The sequence below is a fragment of the Nilaparvata lugens genome, chromosome 3 (genome assembly GCF_014356525.2).
Source record: "Nilaparvata lugens isolate BPH chromosome 3, ASM1435652v1, whole genome shotgun sequence".
In the NCBI taxonomy this organism is placed as follows: Eukaryota; Metazoa; Arthropoda; class Insecta; order Hemiptera; family Delphacidae; genus Nilaparvata; species Nilaparvata lugens.
Window position 1 is genome coordinate 2,041,627 of NC_052506.1, and position 19,757 is coordinate 2,061,383.

General features: G+C 33.6%; 1 protein-coding gene across 2 annotated transcripts in view; it reads right to left on the reverse strand.

Moving 5' to 3' along the window:
• The window catches only part of LOC120350161, a 66,488-nt gene that overhangs the window by 17,362 nt on the left and 29,369 nt on the right, over positions 1–19,757 (reverse strand). The gene's annotated exons all lie outside the window — the stretch shown is intronic.

Here is a 19,757-nt window from a genome sequence, read left to right on the forward strand (position 1 = left end):
CATAAAGCTCAATTGTACGGTATTATTCTATAGAATAGGTGCCACCTTGTTCCTGTAGCTGCGAGCTATTAAAGAAAAAGTTGTGTTTCAGACAATAATTTCAGTCAAATGATAGGAATTCGATTACTAACCTCATGAATATGTGCAACTCCATCCTCTACATCACATTTGCCAGTTTCACAGGTTCCACTAATATTTGAAGATCCAACAATTCCACTAGTTTCATAACCTGAAAAAAAAAGAAAATATAATCAATGCTCATGTATTCAAATGGAAAAGTTTGAATGCCTATTTCAATTTAATGGATTCAGGTTCCCAGATTTTCAATAATGTTTGTGAAAAACCCCTTCCTCACAATATACTTACAATTCAAAAAACTTGCCACAAAAATAATAAAGTTATTCAAAAGGAGACATGATGACACTCTTCATCAATAAAAAACCTTCAAACTTAAGTTGCTAGGTAGAACTAAATGATTTCATTCAAAGTACCAACTGAGATACATAAATTGGCCATTTGAATATAAAAATTGGCCATTTTTTGTGTATTGGAATATGGGCTCAAGTACATTCAACAAAAAATCTTCCACTTTTCGACCGAATTTGACTTATGATGCATGATTTTAGACCGCCTTGACGAGTCGAGAAGAATGAAGTGTAGCACGATGAAATCTGAGCATTGTGTCAGAAGGTATAAGTGTTTGAAATTTTGATCCTTGAGGTGACCTCAAGCGCGCCTCTCCACTAGGAAATACTGAAATGAAGTGCATCTAACGGGTGATTCTCATAGAACATAAACTAATAAACCTATGTCATTTTGCGAAATATCAATGTGAAGACTATGTAGTTGGTGATAATGAGTGAAGCTGAAAATTAGGTGTTTTTCCCAATACAAGGAGCATTGTTGTAAGGTGTACATGGAAATCTATATGAGATAGAGCGCTCAATCTGATCTCAGATTGTAGAGCACAAAAATACGCCCAGAGGGATTTTGAATTATACATCTAAATGGTAACAATCGGAAGATATTGTTGATCAGGAACTAAAATTCAAAGGGTATTCTCAATTCTATGTACACAACTTAAAATAACACCTAGTAGTCTCTGATAGTTGAAAAGAGCATGGAAAGACGAGACTCTATGCTGTGTGACACTCTTAACAAACCTAAGCTATTCCTAACACCTAACAATAGTCAGTTGGCTACTACTATTCTAATCTCATTTTTTGACATGAATAAATGAAGAATTACAAATGAATACTGAATTTACATGAATTATACAATTAACTACGTTTACTTTGAGATAGCCTATTTTATTTAAAATCAAATAATTTTTGATATGTGTAATGGCCATCAACCTCAAAGAGATTAATAATTATTTCAAAATTTACTTGAAATAATGATAAGTTTGCTATTGCATTGCAATACAATGTTAGATTTCCATTCATAATTCTAATGGGTGAAATATCTATCAATAATTACCTTGTAGTGAGATTGTCGTGTTGGCGTAGACAACATTTTTGGTGGGTTGGGCATATTAAATATGGTTGGAACAGAATTGGGTTTCAACTTTTTCCACCCATCTGCTCGCTGTGACTCTCATTGACTATCTTAAAATGTACCTGAATAAATGAGATTGAATTAAGTTAATTCACGTGAACCCTGAAAATTAAACTTTTTTAAAAAATACAGTATATAGTTTTAAATTAATGATGTACTAAAAAATAATTGACATCTGTAAATACGGTGGCATTAATACACAAGTACCATGGGTACTAACGCAAACGCAGTTACAGTTTATCTTTTATCTCAACGTTATTAACATTTAACCATTTACGTATTGATCAAGTTTTTGTATTGATATTATATTTTGTATTTTTGTTTTTTTTCGTATTGACCATTTAACGTTATTTCCTACTTACTAACAATCGACAAAATACAGTGACTAATTTACACTTTCTTTTAGTTATTGCACTTTCACCATTTTTGATAATTTACCAAGATAGTAATGTGCCTAAATGTAATTAAACTCATTAGGGTATTCATTAATATCAACTACAAAGTAATTTTATTATACTAAGAAAGACTTTTATTGGGTAAAAAATTAACTTACTGTACTGAAGCAAATTTTTTGGGCTATGAAGGGCTCATTGCAAACATTGACTGTTGAGAGACTTTTCATCACAGTCATAATAATGTCTGCAAGTTGTTATTGCTAACATATAATAATCCATAACTTTATTGAAACCATAGTAGTGGAATCTATTTTTTGATTTTATATATGGTGAGATCAATTTTCTTATAATAAATTAAAATAAGCTACCATAACAAGGCTTGGCTTGCTTCCCAAATTATAATCTACAAGTTACTCAGCATTTTTAAAGTTGAAAAGCTAGGTTATAATGGATCGATCTCTAATTCAGAATAGAGATTTTTAACATGTTCAACTTTTAATTTATAGTGTTAGAGAATAATATAAATATAAGTTGAAGTAATAAAATTTGTAAAACTAACCTCAGTCTGGAAGTTGGTTTTTACTAGGTAGTGGGTACGTCTAAAAAGTTGTAGTCAAATTTTACTTCTTCTTGAACTACTAGACGGAAAAAGAAACGTTCGAAAGCCTTTGGCATTATTATTACAACAATTAGGAGCAACCCCCCATAATTGCTATTTAATTAAAATTACAGTAGCAAAACTATCAAATTCAATGTAAACGCGTACTATGAAAGATGGACTTTACCTCAATACAGAGAAAAACCAAATAGACCATTGATAACCAGCTTGACCAACCCAACGGATTAGCTATTTTCATGTATTTTCAGATTATGAAAATAAATTATTGGATTTTAATTCTATTATTCTTGATAAAATCTATTTAATAATATTTTTATAATATTTAGAGTTGGAATGTCTATCTTTTACGTATTTTTATTGCAACCACATATCCTACCCAATATCAAGTAAACGCAACGATGACATCGTTCATACTAAAACCAATAACTATAAAGCAATGATTTACTCACTTGAATAAATAAATTAACTCTTATTTCGTTATGATTTAAAAAAAACATCAGAACTGGTGTTAAATACCTTAGCTATTTATAAGGTTTCCAACCATGACATGCACTGCACACGCTAACCGCCAATTATGAACTTCACTTCGAATAAGATTGTTTTAGTATTTAACATTAAAATTAATTATATATTTCACATGCAAATAATGCTTGAGTTTTGATTGTTGAATACGCTCTATTCTTGTCTTATAGCACATTTTTTATCGATACTTAGTGTGGTGGGTACCTTAATATCCAAATAAAATATCATATCTATAGCCTACTGTGTTGATATTTCTTAAAAATAACTTTGAAAACAAGAAAATGTAAGAACAATGATTCATTTTTTTTAATTTCTGTAATAATTATTAACGTTCATGACGATATAGTCATCAAAATAGTGTTTCTATCTACAAAATACTGCATCAGCATAATATTATAAATCCTGCCTGAAGCAAACCAAACTAACTTAACATACATTTTATGGACTTGGTGTTATTACCTATACTATAGGCTTAGGCTATATTGGCAATGATCATTCACACGCCTTTTTTAACACCATCAGAGATTTTTATGAAAATTTCTATAAAATGCTACTGTATGAATAGTGTTAGGTTTGCCACATATTTTGTGACAGCACGCAATAATATTCTCAGTGTTTTTTTGAAACACGCTTGATTAAATTGAAATTTTCTTTGAACGCTGCTTAGTGTTCATGGGACTGGTTAAATACCAATAATTTCTTCAGATTTTTATTTGAATCCTTGTATGATTCAAATAATTCTTGATTATTGTATGATTTATACAGTTCACAATTTTATGCGTACCGTATTCATTTGTTTCTATTTTAATCAATTATTTTTGTTTTTCTTTATTGAATATCCATTATTTTTTCACTCGTTGAACATATCACAAATGTAAACTTCAAAGTATAAATACCGTATTTTTAAAACTCATTGATATAGCTGAGTTTAATTCCCCCACCCTCAAATTTCAATAACCCTCAAATTTTGAGAGTCTACTGTTTGCACATAATTTAGTTTGATGATGTTCACACAACGAAACGGTCGTCACTAACATGAGTTTTAAAAAATTTCTTCTTTAAAGTTTACATAAACTTTACATAAAGCCTTATCTACTCTAAGTGCGCAATGCAAAATGTTTTGTAAAAACGACATTATAAACAATCAAGTACAGCAGTACCTACGAAGGCTAGTCAATATGCAAGGTTTATTGTGATAGACTCTTCATATCTTTGTCAATAAGAGTAATGGGGTTTTTGAAACTCAATTATTATTCTAGATTAGAGTTTTTATTTAAATCATCAGTAAATTCTATACCTACAAAGAGTTATTGTAAAATTCTATAATAAAAGTTATTGAATGTCAAAATTTGAGGTTCGATTTTTATTTATATAGATTATGGGTAACTGTAAATAAAACAGCTCAGTTATTGAATAACTAAAATTTATTGCAAATGCTCTCTATAACAACATCAATAAACTCAATTTATATTCATTTAGAAATGAAACTCACCTTATCAATGATTACATTAGTAAGTATATCTTGTTTATTCAAAACCAAATATAGATATTGCTATTATAGGTATAAGTGAACATTGGTTGCTTACTGATGAAATCGTATATAGTAAAATGGATGTTTGTATTGCATCAAGTAGTTACTGTAGATTATTACACAAAAATGGCGGAGTTGCAATATTTGTCAGTAAGAATCTTTACTCTCAAAGTCAAGAATTGAGTCTGAATTTTCTATGTATTGAACGTGAGTTTGAGGCCACCTGTACTATTATTGGAGCCAGGAAACTCATTATCGTATCATTGTACAGATCTCCTTGTGGAGACCCAAAAGTATTTTTTAGCCAAATTGGAGGAATTGCTTCTATTTTTGTCTAGACGATGCTATAATGACCATACTATTGTTCTTGGTGGAGATCTTAATTCTGCCTTTGATGTCAATCAGGAAACCTGTCATTCCAATAATTTGAAAAATCTATTGAGACAATTAAATCATCGTATTTTCAATACTCTGCCCACTAGAGACCAAGCCTGTCTCGATAATATTTTTTCAAACGTTCAACCTGATATGACAAATTCAAGTGTTATAGGATTTTCCTACTCTGATCATGATTGTGTCACGATATGTGTGCCCTGTGGTTCTGTTGAGTCTAGTTCTAACGATTTTGTCACTATTACTTCAAGACCTGTTATAAGATAAATTACTACAATTTAATCGGTCTCTGAATTTGGTGAATTGGAGTGCTGTCATGGAAAAGTCAGATGCAAGTGATATATTCGAATCCTTCCTCAATACAGTTTTATATTATTTCAATCTAACTATCCCTAGAAAGACCAGTAGAAAAAAAGTTTCCCAAGTTAATAATAGAAAGAATTTCAAATGTAAGGCTGACTGGAAACACCTGAACTTAGTAAGATTAAGATTCTGCTCATTCTCTTACATGAAAACTTCAAAAAACAAAAAACCGAACATTCGAAAACACTTTATCTTAGATGCAGAGCACTGTACAGAAATTCATTGGATGAAGCCAAGAGGGATTCTGTTGCATCAATCATTGAATCCTCTAATAACAAATGTAAAAAAGCATGGCAAATTATCAAAACTTTATCCTTCAACAAGAATGTTGTAAACTTATCTACTCCTGAACTAAACAAACTTAATAATTATTTCATTCAGTCAGTAGATGATGTGCACGAGAAGATAGACAAGCCATCAATTACAGCCAGTGCATTGCTCAATGATAATGTAAATAAAGTGCAAAATAGCTTATTCTTTTTTCATGAGCTAGTATAAAATAATTATTCATAAGCTAGTATAAAATAATTATCCAATGAAGTACATAATACCTTTTAATTTTTTTCAAAACATATGAAAAATTGCGAAAGTAACAATAAATTGTTTAATTGTTAGTTTGTTTAAACACATTATTATTCATGACAGAACACATGTTTCGTAATGTACAAAATTATACAATGAGAGTGGTATATTATACTATGGTAATGGTAAAACGTTGTGTATGGTGTCAAACTATATGATTACATGTTCACTGTCTTTGCAGAATGAGAAACAACACACACGATGAACTGTCTTTGCGGCCTTTGTGATATATTTTGGTGCCTGAAATGAAAAAAAAAACATTATTTTCAAAATCTGCAATTGATTGGAATGAAAGGAATACCACTTAATAACAAAAGTAATGAGTTATACAGAAATGTTATCACACAATAGTCCAGTCACTATATACATTGGTGCTTGCAATTAATATTGTAGTTCTGATTTTTTAATATACCGTATCATTTGGATACATGAGAGAAGTCCAAAGCCAATTACTTCATGCAAAATTTTCTTCTGCTAGATAAAGAACGGCCCAAGAACCTCGTATTTTCGGTTCATTTTCCAGTTTTAAGCTATTTCTGCCAAATCCAGTAATCAGACAGAAAAATTGGCCCTCGCCTTTTTACAGATAAAATGAGATCATTCGGAACTCTCTATCTGCAATGAGATAGATCATAACTGAGTTATGATTTTTCAAAAATGTATAAGATTCAAAGAAAAAATCAATTCTGATGAATTTTAGTTTTTGATCAACAATATCTTCCGATTGTTACCATTTACATGTATAATTCAAAATCCATCTAGGAGCATTTTTGTGCTTTACAATCTAAGATCAGGTAGAGCGCTTCATCTCATATAGATTTCCAGGTACACCTGACAACAATACTCCTTGTATTGTGAAAAACACCTAATTTTTAGCTTAATCCATCATCACCAACTACATTGTCCTGCACAATGACAGAAGTTCATGAGATTATGTTCTATGAGAATCATCTGTTAGATGCACTTCATTTCATCATTTCCTGGTGGAGAGGCGCGCATAAGGACACCTCAAGGATCAAAATTTCAAACTCTTATAACTTTTGACACAATGCTCAGATTTCATATTACTACACTTCATTCTTCTCGACTCGTCAAGGCGGTCCAAAATCATGCATCATAAGTCAAATTCGGTTGAGAAATGAAAAAATTCTGTTGAGTGTACCTAGCCCATATTCCAATACACAAAAAAGGCCAATTTCTATATTTTAGTTCTATCTTTTATTGCAAAAAAGAGCAGATAGAAAATTTGAAATGAACCACCTCTCACTCATTGCAAGCTTTTATTCATAAGATTGGGAATTATGAATTTACCATGTATTTTCATATACACATGCTCGTTGTTTGTGAAGTCTAATTTAAATGTATTTTACAGTCGTAATAATGTCCACTCTCATTAGTCATTACACACTGAATTGATTAAATATCTTAAATGAATTTTACTATTATAGATCTAGTCATACTAGTTTTAAGGCCTGAGGAAGCATATTTTATAACCACCTACCGTTAGGGAATTACCTGAGAAGGAATACAAGAGAAAAATTAAAAAGTTCCTATTGGAAAAATGTTTTTATAGTCTTGAACAATATTTTAGCATTAGGTTAAACAGCATAGAATGATGTGTTAATTTTTTATGTTAAGTGTTAAGTTGAAATTTTTATGTAAATTTACAGTGCCTGTACAATATTTTATATAATGTGTATTGGGAATAAATAGGCCTAAAATTTGAATTTGAGCGCGACGCGATTTTTGTAACTCATGCAAAGGATGGGAGACGCGCAGCGTCACGTCGTGTTGCCAATTTGCGCTGATCTACTCCCTTATAAGAGTTACAAAAACTCGCGTCGCGCCACAAGCGCTAGTCGCGGCTCAATAGGGGGCTAGGCTTACAGACTGGACAGGTAGACCGGTACCTGTCCGGTCTACCGGGTAGTGAGTGACCGGCTTTAGATATTAGCGAGCGTCCATTGATTTTGATACTTTTAAAACCAATGTTACCAAAATCACCTGTTCAATTAAACATGTGGATGTTTAACATGATGACTACCAAAGGGTTTTAGATGTAATAATTAGAACAGCTAATTTGTTGAATACACACATGTGACAAAAAACAAAATAAAAACTTCCTCCATGAGAATAGCATGTACACATTGAAGGACAGTAGGGATTATCCTTTAAGCCGTGTCCACACTGAACAAATGTTTTACAAACATGTTTGTTGAAAAATTTTGGGCAAATTTTATTATGTTATTTGACAAACAATGTTTGTTGGTGGCCAGTGTGGACGCGTCACCAAACAAAATATTTGTAAGTGAGGAGAACAGGTTTCATGTTTTACATTTATGTCAACACTGAAAATGTTTGGAAAAACAGTAACTTTTTTGTTTGACAAACAATGATTGTCCAAACTTTTTAAAATGTCTGTCCCTGAGCTCCTCAACAAACATGTTTGCCGAACTGTTCAGTGTAGACACGGCTTAAGGATTTTCTCAACAAAAATAGGTCAAAAAAAAGTAGGTCAAAAAAAGAAAAATAGGTCAATGACAGTCATCGGTTATATAAACCATCTTTCGGCAAAATGTCACATACCATTTAGGCGTAACGAACACCCAGACAAACGTGCAGACACCATCTCATTTTCATAGTGGTATAGATTAAATTATTGAAATTGAAAGCTTGAAACTAATACCTTTTACACAATATTGTCGATACATGACTTTCGTCGACATTGCTTTGCCATTCCAGAAGTCTATTCTTTCTTCATCACTTCCGGCAATTTTGAAACTGTTCTCACTCCTTGGCAGAATGATGCCAATGCCATTGGGCTTGTGGTGGATTTTCTCCACCAGCTTGATCATCCGCTCTGCAATGGTTACTGGCCTCTCTCTCTCACGGGCAAGTTGTTCATCCCCAGGTAGAGAACCTCATGATCAAACTAATCATCATAAGGCGATTGGACTTCTTGAATCTTTCTACCTGATTGGAGGTTGGCAGAACTGAGCTGCCTTGTTATTGCTTAAATTTGTTAGTGCGTATTTTTCATTAATTTCCAGTGGTTAAGGTTGTAATTAAGTTGCTAGTTGTATTTAAGTGATTTATGAAGTTCTAGTGTACCTGCTGATAATATCCATGAGTCACCAACTGTAAGTAGAATACACTAATAACTAAGTGAAGCTCACAGACTTTTCACACCGTCTTAGCGATTTTCGGCCATTTCTAGCTACCGGTATTTACCTGAGATCAGTGCTATCAGTAAACAGCTACTGAATCGAACTGTCATCTCTCAACACAAGGACTGAGTAGTGACGTCGATTAGAAGATAACGAGAATAACGAGGAAGTTTGATAGTGTTATCTCTATTATAACTGACAAAAGACCGCTACTCTACAGCTGTTCAACTGTTGCTTGTTTACCTGTAACCATGGTAATCTACTGACTTGGATTTCGATCTCAAAATTGCGTTTTATCTGGCGGGCTTTTTGAATTGAAAAGATTGAATGAATCCTTACATATCCTGACTCAGGGGCTTCCTTCTCCGCTTTTGTCTTGATTGCCCTCTTGACGCTCCCTTATCCTTTTCCTTACATATATTTTATTCCTAATAACACTGACTTCATCTTTATAATGTCTTTGAATAGAGTGATGCGTACCAGAGCTAGTCGAAATAATCAGATTCAAGGAATGGACGAAGAGATTGATAGTTTGAGAGAGGGCCTCATTAACCAAGAAGTAATTGACATTGCGATTGATCTACATGCAACTCTAGTTGAAATTTGTAATAAATTCTCCAACGAAGCAGTTATAGATTTTATTCCCATAATCACATCACTTTTAAATAACTATGACGCCTCATTGAAGGTCAATTCCGATCTGAAAAATATACTGAACGACGTGAATTTTGAAAATGAGTCCTTAATGGGAAAGTTGAAAATGGAGAGAGAAACAAGAACTCTGATAGTCGAAGATTCATTGACTAATGAGAAGCAGGCTGAGAGTGAGATTTGTGCTTCGAAGTTGAAAATCAAGGATTTGGAGGAAGCACTTCACACATTACAATTGGAGTTAGCTTCAAAGGATGAAATAATAAAATTATTAGAAAAAGAGTCCGAAAGAATTTCATCAATGTTCAATGACGAAGAAATTAATTTTCAGCAAAATTCTATTGGAGTTGGAGATTTTATCACGCCTAGAAATACTGTTAAGATTAGAAAAAATCTTACTAGAGAGATTAATGCTATTGAGATTGAAAACAGATTTTCGGTGCTTTCTTCAAACGAGTCATCACCTCTGATTCCACACAGAATACAAGTAGAGGCTCAGGTTCACCGATTCTCTACTCAAACTGATCCCACTGAGACTCATTATTACAAGCGCCGTAAGATGGTTACCTCCAAAAAGAAACGGAGAGTTACTATTTTAGCGGATAGCCATGGGAAACTGCTTAGTAATTATATGAACGACCTGAGGGAGGAGTTTGAAGTTTTAGTTTGTTCTAAACCAGGTGCAAAGCTGAAGCACGTTATCCAGGATGGTCTTGGCTTAGTCAAGGATTTCACAGAAAATGATTGTGTTATCATATTGGCGGGGACAAATGACCTACATCGTGATGAACCCTTCCAGTTGACTTTGGATCAAGGAATGAGATGTCTTACTGAGGTTGATTTGAGGACCAATGTCCTGGTTTGCGGTGTGCCCTACAGACATGATTATCCTGTTCTTAATGATAATATTTGCTATGCCAACTCCTACTTATCAAGAGCGGTGGAAGGATATACAGGGAGTCTCAGCATCCACTATAAGGATATCAACAAGTTCCTGGGTAGATCTCATTTTACAAGGCACGGTCTTCACCTTGGTCGGCGAGGGAAACGAATTCTGGGCAACCACCTGGCAGGATATGTGAGAGACTTTGTTGGAGATGGTCATGCATCCTTAAGTACTGAAGTGACAGTGAAGGAAGCTAATTCCTGCGTGATCAGTTCTCCTATCATACAACCCCATCCTGCTGTGCCCCTTCCATCATCCAAGAGGACGCCGGTTCACATTTCAATCGATGACCAACCTGTACAGAATGAACTTCCAGTTGATTCTATTACCGTGGACAATCCTCTTGTCGCTCTCAATTCTCCGATTACTGATAATTTAAACTATTAGCTTTTGACAAAGATAATTCCTCTGCTGAAAATTTACGACTCAGGGATGAATTTCAAAACTATTCTATTGACAGGGTGCCTGATACTGGTGTGGTTGTGGATTGTCAAACATTTGAATCACCGTGTGAAAATGGCTTCAACAATGATTTTAGCAAAGACAAACTTAATTGCTTATTTTGGAATATTCAGGGTATGTGTAAAAAATTTGATTATCTAGCCTTAATTTGCAAAAAATACAATATCAATGTACTTACAGTTGCTGAGCATTGGATAAAGGATACAGATTTGGAATTCACTTATCTGCCAGGCTTTAAAACTGCCTCGGTTTTTTGCCGAGTAAATCAGTCTAGGGGTGGTGCAGCTATTTTTGTTGCTGATCATTTGGAATTCAGGGAACTTGAACATATCAAAGTCATGTCAATTGAAATGGTATGTGAAATTTCAGCAGTAGAAATTATTAGGGACAAAATTATAATCTTGTCTGTCTATAGACCATATAATAGAAATATTAATTATTTTAAAAACTTTTTATCTTGTCTTTATAATGTGTTGAGTTCAGTGTTTAAAAATGGATACAATCTAGTCATATGTGGTGATTTTAATGTGAATTTTATTGGTAACGATTATTTTAAAAAAGATTTATTGAATTTATTTGAATGTTTCGGATTAGATATGACTGTAAAGGGTATTACTAGACCTGGTCTGGATGGCATTTCTGATGGAACTTGTATAGATAATATTTTGACTGATGTCCACAATAGTGTATGGACTTCTGAGATAATTCATATGCTTTTATCTGATCATGACGCTGTATTTTTGAGATTTAATTTTATCAACAGGTATGGTAGAAGTACCAATAGTATTGTTAATAGGACTAAGTTTAGGTTAATCAGTGATGATAACGTAAGAGTTTTTCATGGTCATTTGAATTCCATTAACTGGATTGACGTTTACTCTATAATAGATATTAAGGATAGATATAGAAAATTTTTTGAATTATTCATGGGGGCTGTAAATGGTGCGTTCCAATTAAAAAATGTACGTTCCCACAAAGTCAAGCCAAATAACGAGTGGTATAATGACAATCTTAAAAAATTAAAAGTTAAATGTGATGGGCTGTATCATTTATATAAAACTTACAGAACACCAGAAATTCTCACCACATATAAAGAGGCTAGAAAATCATACAGGATAGAAACTAAAAAGACAAGAATTGAATATCATAATAAAATCATAAGTAGATCCACCAATAAGAATAAAACAGTGTGGAGAATTGTTAATGGTCTCACCGGCAGTGCTAATAATGCGGCCAGATCCCAGACTCCTGTTGATGTCACTTCTGATGAATTCAATGACTTTTTTGTGGATTCTGTTTCTCTGATAAGCAGAGATATACCTGTCAGTATTAATGATTCAACTTTCTATTTTAGCAAATTGCAACAGCCTAGTGTACATTTTTCATTTAAGCCTGTAACTGTAGAGAAAGTATTTGACACTATTTTAAAATTGAGTAATAGTAAGTGTCTGGATATTTATGGTTTGAATGCTTTAATCTTGAAAATAGCAGCTGTTAATATATGTGAAGTGTTGGCATACTTGTTCAATGAATGTGTTGTTGCTACTGGCACTTATCCAGAGGAGCTAAAAAATGTTAAAGTTTTACCTCTTCATAAGAAGGGATCAAGGAAAGAGAAAGGTAATTTCAGACCGATTGCTATTGTTCCTGTATTTTCAAAGGTATTTGAGACTCTAATGTATGAACAAATGTCAATCTATTTTGAGTCCAACAACATTTTCTCTGAAAAACAATTTGGTTTCCGGTCTGGAAGAAGTACTAATGATCCCATACTTAATGTGGTTAGTGGTGTAATTAGCAACCTAGAGAGTGGTGATTCTGTTGGTCTAAGGTCATACGATTTTTCCAAAGCCTTTGATACTGTGCAGCACAAGATTTTAGGTGACAAACTAAATTTTTATGGTTTTACTCGAAGTGCAGTTCAACTTGTATTGTCCTATTTAAGTAGCAGGAATCAATTTGTTTACAAAGATGGCGTCCTGTCCAATGGTAGACTAGTTGATTACGGCGTGCCTCAAGGCTCTATCTTAGGACCCATTCTATTTAATATTTATATAAATGATTTGCCAATAAATATGGATAGCAATAGTAAAGATGGGTACCTATTTGCAGATGATTTTGGCTTAAAAATAAATTGCCCCTCTAAGCATGATCTTGAAAGTGAGAGGAATCAAAGTTATTTGGTTCTAAAAGATTGGTGTGCAGCAAATAATCTTTCTCTCAATGATAGTAAAACCGCTGACATTAACTTTGCATTCAGAAAGGTTAAGGGTGAGACTCCATTGAAGTTTTTAGGTGTTTTTATTGACCCTTGTCTGTCGTGGGATGCACACATTGACTATTTATCAGGTAGGATGGCTAAAGGATTGTATATGTTACGGAGACTATGTGTAACTGTGGATGTGTCTGTACTAGTGAATATTTACTATGCACACATCCAGAGTCTCCTTTCTTACGGAATAATGCTTTGGGCAAACAGTGTAAACGCCAAATCAATTTTTGTTCTTCAAAAGAAAGCAATAAGAATAATATGCAAGCTACCATATAATGCACATTGTAGACCTTATTTCATTCACTTAGGTATCCTGACGTTGCCGTCGTTATATGTCTTAAAAATATTATGTTATGTACGAGGCAATTTGAATAAGTATGATTCTAATAGCTTCCATAGTTTAAATACAAGAAATAGACACAAACTTAGAATTCCATTGTACAGTCACACTAAATCACAAAGAAACTGGCACTTCACATCTATCAAATTATATAACTCCACACCTGACCACTTGAAGGAACTCACATGCACACAATTTAAAAAAGTATTGAAAGCAGTGTTAATTGATGAATGTTTGTACACCGTACATGACTATTTTAGAATAGATTGGAATCGTTTTATGTGATTCATGTGTTATTTTATTGTTCTGATACTGACTGATCTTAGTGTTTTTGTGTTTGTTTTGACTTACTTTAGTGTTAAAAAATTGACGAAGTCCATGTATTCATGTGAATATTTTATGACCAATAAAATTCTATTCTATTCTATTCTATTCTATTCTATATGTTTGAAGCGGGCACATGTTCGAAAGAAGCAAGAGCTCACAGGAAATGCCGAGCCTCATGCAATTATCGAGCGCGGAAAAAGTCCGACCTACCTTCGGGCACAAGGAGGCAGGTTGACGCGGCACTAACGCGGTTCCGACCTGAAAAAGTCACAGACTTTCGAGATCCGCGCCGCGCCGAGTTCCTAGTGCACGGAGGTCCACTGATCCATTATTAATTCCACGTCGAAATTCTCCGCACCGCGTCGCGCTTCTCACGAAATGCCTTCTTGAAGATTTTTTCTCCTGTTCACGGAAATACACCGGCATCCTGTTGTAAATCTCAAATGCACGGACAGGGAAGCTATTATGAGATCGAGTCAGTCTGGCCTGAGACAAATTGATGTCATTCCTCCTCCTTGTGTTGTGTGTTGTGACTATGTGCATGTCCTCTCTGCTGAAAGGTATGATGTCCTCAACAGTACATCTGTTGATCTTCTCAACAGTAACAGGGAACTAAGAGATACTGGCTATAGACCGTCATAATCCTCAGCCTCCTAAAGATTGGCGCACAACGCTCCAGCCGATGAGGTGATGATCCGGAGAACCTTCTTTTGCAGAAGCAAGATCCTTCTACAGCCTACTGCATGACCCCATGCACTATGCCATAATTGATATAGCTGTGGAAGAGGCCATGGTATGTCGTAACCAGGTACTCCAAAGAAACATTTTCTTATCTATCAATTAAAAGAATGATACATAGCTGTTAGTAGTTGTACAATGAACGTTTTTTTTGAGTCTATATCTGATAAATGTCTTCTTAGTTGTTAGGTGTGGTTTATAATATTGACTCCACGAAATGGAAGTCGTGGAACTAATCGAAATTAATGGCCTATTGGCCCGTGTGTACCCAGGCTAACAAACAATTAGTAGGGAACATCTACAGAACCCAACCAATGAAGAACGGTCCTGTTTCAAAAATTTGTTTTGGAAACACCAACAATATGAATGTTCCGGGCGGCCTCCAATAGGAGATCAAGGCAGTATTGTAATGTTAGAATGCAAAACTTAAAAGAAAGTAAATTCGTGTGGCTTGAGGTCTCACCGCCTGAATATATTTAAGCCATCAATGGGCCTTACGACTGTCATACTTCAGCCAGGACCGCAGTTTAGCGTGCCCATCTGATAACACGATAATGCGAAACTCTATTATTATTGGTATTGAAAACAATTTGTAATTTTTATACAGCATCGACAAGATTTTTATACATCAACATGATTTGATAGGTTGATAATTACAAGAAAGCTCACCAGATACTTGATACTGTGATCACCAGCCATAAACTAGCAAGATAAACCCAAGAGCAAGTTTCAGCCATAGCTCAATCAGCCTGTTATTCTCTGAAAAAAGAAAAAATAACTGTTTCTAGACCTGCTAAGAGTTTATATGACAATACAGTAGGCTACCTGTATCATGCGTATTTCAATGATTCTTTTAAAAAATCCGTTTTTAAAACCTATTTTTTGAATTTGGTTTTGAGGTGTCGTTCAATCCTGAGTGAGGCAGGAGTCAGGTGTTATAACGTGAAGCTTTATATGCAACCTAAAGCATGCTATATAACGCAAAACCTATAACGAGAAAAAAAGAAAAGATTGATTATTTATTGATTGATACACTAAGTACATTATCAAAATGATAGAAGAAAAAATAAGTCAACCTTGTGCTATTCCTCTCCCAGATTAGGTAAGGTTAGACTCATAGTCCAGAATAGATTAAGTCTTGTAGTTGTCACTACAAGATAATAGGTAACTTAGATGATAGGTAGCCTAACGTGTATTATTCAATATTCTGACCAACTTTATAGTCCTCCATCAACTCCTAAAATGCAATAGGCTACTTGTCCTATTTCAATAAACTCTATTGAAAAAATAGAAGATGCACGTAGATTACATTTTGATCTTGTTCAATGGCTATTAAATATGTTCGTATTAATTTTGTTTTCCTTTAGATTGACTAATAACTACTGTATTCCTAACTCTACCGTTCTTTCTTTAGGCTGAAAATACAGATTCTAATAATCCTATTTATTGTTTTTACATGTTTTATCAATAACATTTTTCAGTGGGTAGGTAGCCTATTCAATATTTAAGATTACAGTATCTAAGTTTCCTAATGAGGTCCCGATTTGTTGTAGCCTACCTGAGTATGGACAGGCAAAAATTATAAGTGACAAGCATTTACGTTATTACTTATACAGTGTAAGTTAATCGCCACGGTCCATAGATCGGGGAATCGTATGGTTTTATTAAAACTAAAAGTGACTGTTCTGTATAATTAGCAATACTTGTTTTGAAGGTACATTTTAAATGTTAAAATCTAAAAATTATTTCAAATAGGGCCTAGGCAATATTATCTTACCTGGTACAGTGATGAATAGCCTAATCATACTATTAACCGTTTCAACTTTCTGTTTTAAACGAATTCATCAATGTCAAGTATTTGTGTTTGATTAGCCTTCTGCTAAAGAAGGTATTATTTATAAGAATAAACCTACCAAGTAATGAATAATTTTGTATCTACTGTACTTTGTTACATTTTAAACATGTTGACTGTTCAGTTTGTTGATAAAAATATAACCTAATATCCTTACAATTCCGCTAAACATAACCTAAAAAATGATCAGTAGAAGTTTAAAACCGTTATGTTGGTAGTGAGGTCACGTGGGGTTGCCTTTGGTCTATTTTTGCGTTTTCTCTGTCGTTAAGATCGTTCGATACCAACACAAAATAGCAACTCGAAGGTTGCGCTGATAAGCATAGTGTCTGGTCACAACACTTCTTGTAAAGTAGATTCTACCTTGTAAAAGTTGACTTACAATCAATGTTCTCGAAATAAGGCCCACATTCGCAGAGTATTGTACAGAGAAGATACAGATATAAAAATGTTATAACCCTTTTTACAATGTTCACTTTAATGTTTAGGGCTACCTGTATTTCAGGGCTACATGAAAATGATTATAAAGTTGAAACATGTTGTGAAAAACAAATATTTAAAAAAGGGTACTTTAATTTTCAATTTCTATAAATTTATCTTTCATTTCCTATAAAGTATTTTATGAGGGCTATTCCTACTCGAATCGTTAATTGAAGAATAATTACATAATACCCCTTTTTTGGAGAACCTTTTTATAAGAAAAACAATAAAAACTATTTATAGAATGTTCAATCCATTCAGGTTTTTCTTGAAATAAACTTCTATCTCCAATGAACAAAATAATATCTTTAAATAGTATTTTTTATTTCAGATTTTTTCAATATTCCTTCTAATAGCATTATTAATTGGTGCACTATAATCTCCAATCTTTGGAAAGGTGGTTGAAGCAGTCGTCCAGCCTCAACTTGAGAAATTCTTCAAGATAATAACCCTTTCTCAAGTACACCATTTTCTTTTCGCGAGGGAAATCAACTACAGTAATCATGGCAATGAATGCTCAAAGAAGGGTATGGAGAGAAATGTTTGGAAGACAATTTTTGACACTGCAGTTCTGTTTATGGTAGTGAGGAGGTAAACATATTAAAAGTCCCCACCCCTACCCAATGTGCTAAGATATGAGCGTGGAAGCAAAACACTGAAAAATGCAACTTTTGAACCACCCTCATCCCTTAGCACATGAGTTAGGAATGATGACTTTTCATAATATGTTCTCCTCCTGACTAGTCTCAACAAAGGTTCTAAATAAAAAATTTTGTTCAAAAAATTCCCCTCCAAATTCCTTTATCAATTATTGGTCTATTGTTGCAAAAATGGAGATTTCACACTCAACACTAAAGCTGCTGCAAAAGATCTAGGGAAATTCGTAAAAGTGTAAAATCATACTTCAAATTGGAAAGAATTTAATGCTCTATAAGCTTATAATCAGCATGGATTTTCCCCATCGATTTTTAAAAAATTATAAGAGCAAAAATAAAAAAAAATTGATAGTAAACATGTTTTTTTTTCAAAAATGTCACACCTGATTCAAGAGCGGATATCTCGAAAACTAGAGGAGATATGAAAAAAGTTGTAGAATATGAATATTGTAGGAAATTATGTTAAATGACAATATAATATTTGTTATATGACAGTCAAGCCCTTAGGATATATAATTTTTGAGTTTTATGCGAGGAACCAAGAAATGGTACCTTTAAAACACCCCCACCCCCTTAGCACATTGGGTAGGGGTAGGGACTTTTGATATGTTTACCTCCTTTACTACCCTAAACAGAACTGCGGGGTCAAAAATTGTCTTCCCAACTTTTCCCTCTATAACCTTTCCTTGACTGGTCCATAAAAGGGATCACTAAAGTTAAGCTTACTACTGGGACACGTCAAGAAAATGTGAAAAAACAGCTGTCCTGAGGCATAAATCAAATAAGAAAATAAGCACTCCCACAGCACTGCTCTCCAACATAAAGAACTCAGGGAGTGAAATAAAAATTACTCAGGTGGCTTCTCAGTATTGGCCCGGCGGATGCGGAGGCTCTGTTGCTGTCTCCTTATGTCTAGTGATATTGCTCCTCATGGTCCGTTTCTTACCTATTGCTTTTTTCCTTCTCCTACAACCACATGCACCATTCTTTTCATACCTATCTATTTTGATTGTATGATGCCATGAATGCCGCAAATTAATTATTTATTTTCTAGTTCAAGTCACTTGGTTAAACTATTATTTTTGCTTATAATTTACAATTTCTTATTTTATTAGGATTTTTAGTAATTAGATTTTTTATAGTATTTAGTATCGATAAAGTATAGTTTATTCTTTTTCTTATCGATTGTCAGAAGACTCCTCCATGCACACGGACTACTTATATCGTCCAAGCATAGAGTTATTCATTTACTTTTTACTTGTTTCTCATATTAATGTTACAATCTAATGTATCGCCTTTACTATGTAATGTATAAAGTTTTGAATAAATTGAATTTAATTTTATACTGTATCAACACAAAATGATACAGTACCACCACACACGATACAGTATCACACAATGTGATACAGTATCATCTCAACATAATTCGTTATTGATTCAAAATGATAGGGAGAGAAAAAAATAAGGTGACCTTGTACTATTCCTCTCCCAAATTTAGATAAGGTTTTTATAGTCCGGAATAGGTCAAGTCTTGATACAGTATCATCTCAACTTGATACACAACGCCATAATTTGATACAAAACCATGGGACTTATGCTATCTTTTCTCTATAGTATTAGTGTGAGTGTGTCACATCAGATTTATCTATTATCATCAATTGTTTTTAATTTCTCTATTCTTAATAGTGTGTTTATATTGATTATTTTTTGTGAATTTTTCAGTTGCCAAGGGCTCTGATTGAGCCAATCCTCTATTCAGCAACCAGATTAATAACAATAGAAAACATAAAAACAATTTATGATAATAGATAAATCTGGTATGGCACACTCACACTACTCTAATGAATTCCTCTATCCTATTGTTATTAATCTGGTTATATTGATTAATTTTCGTTTATTTTTTC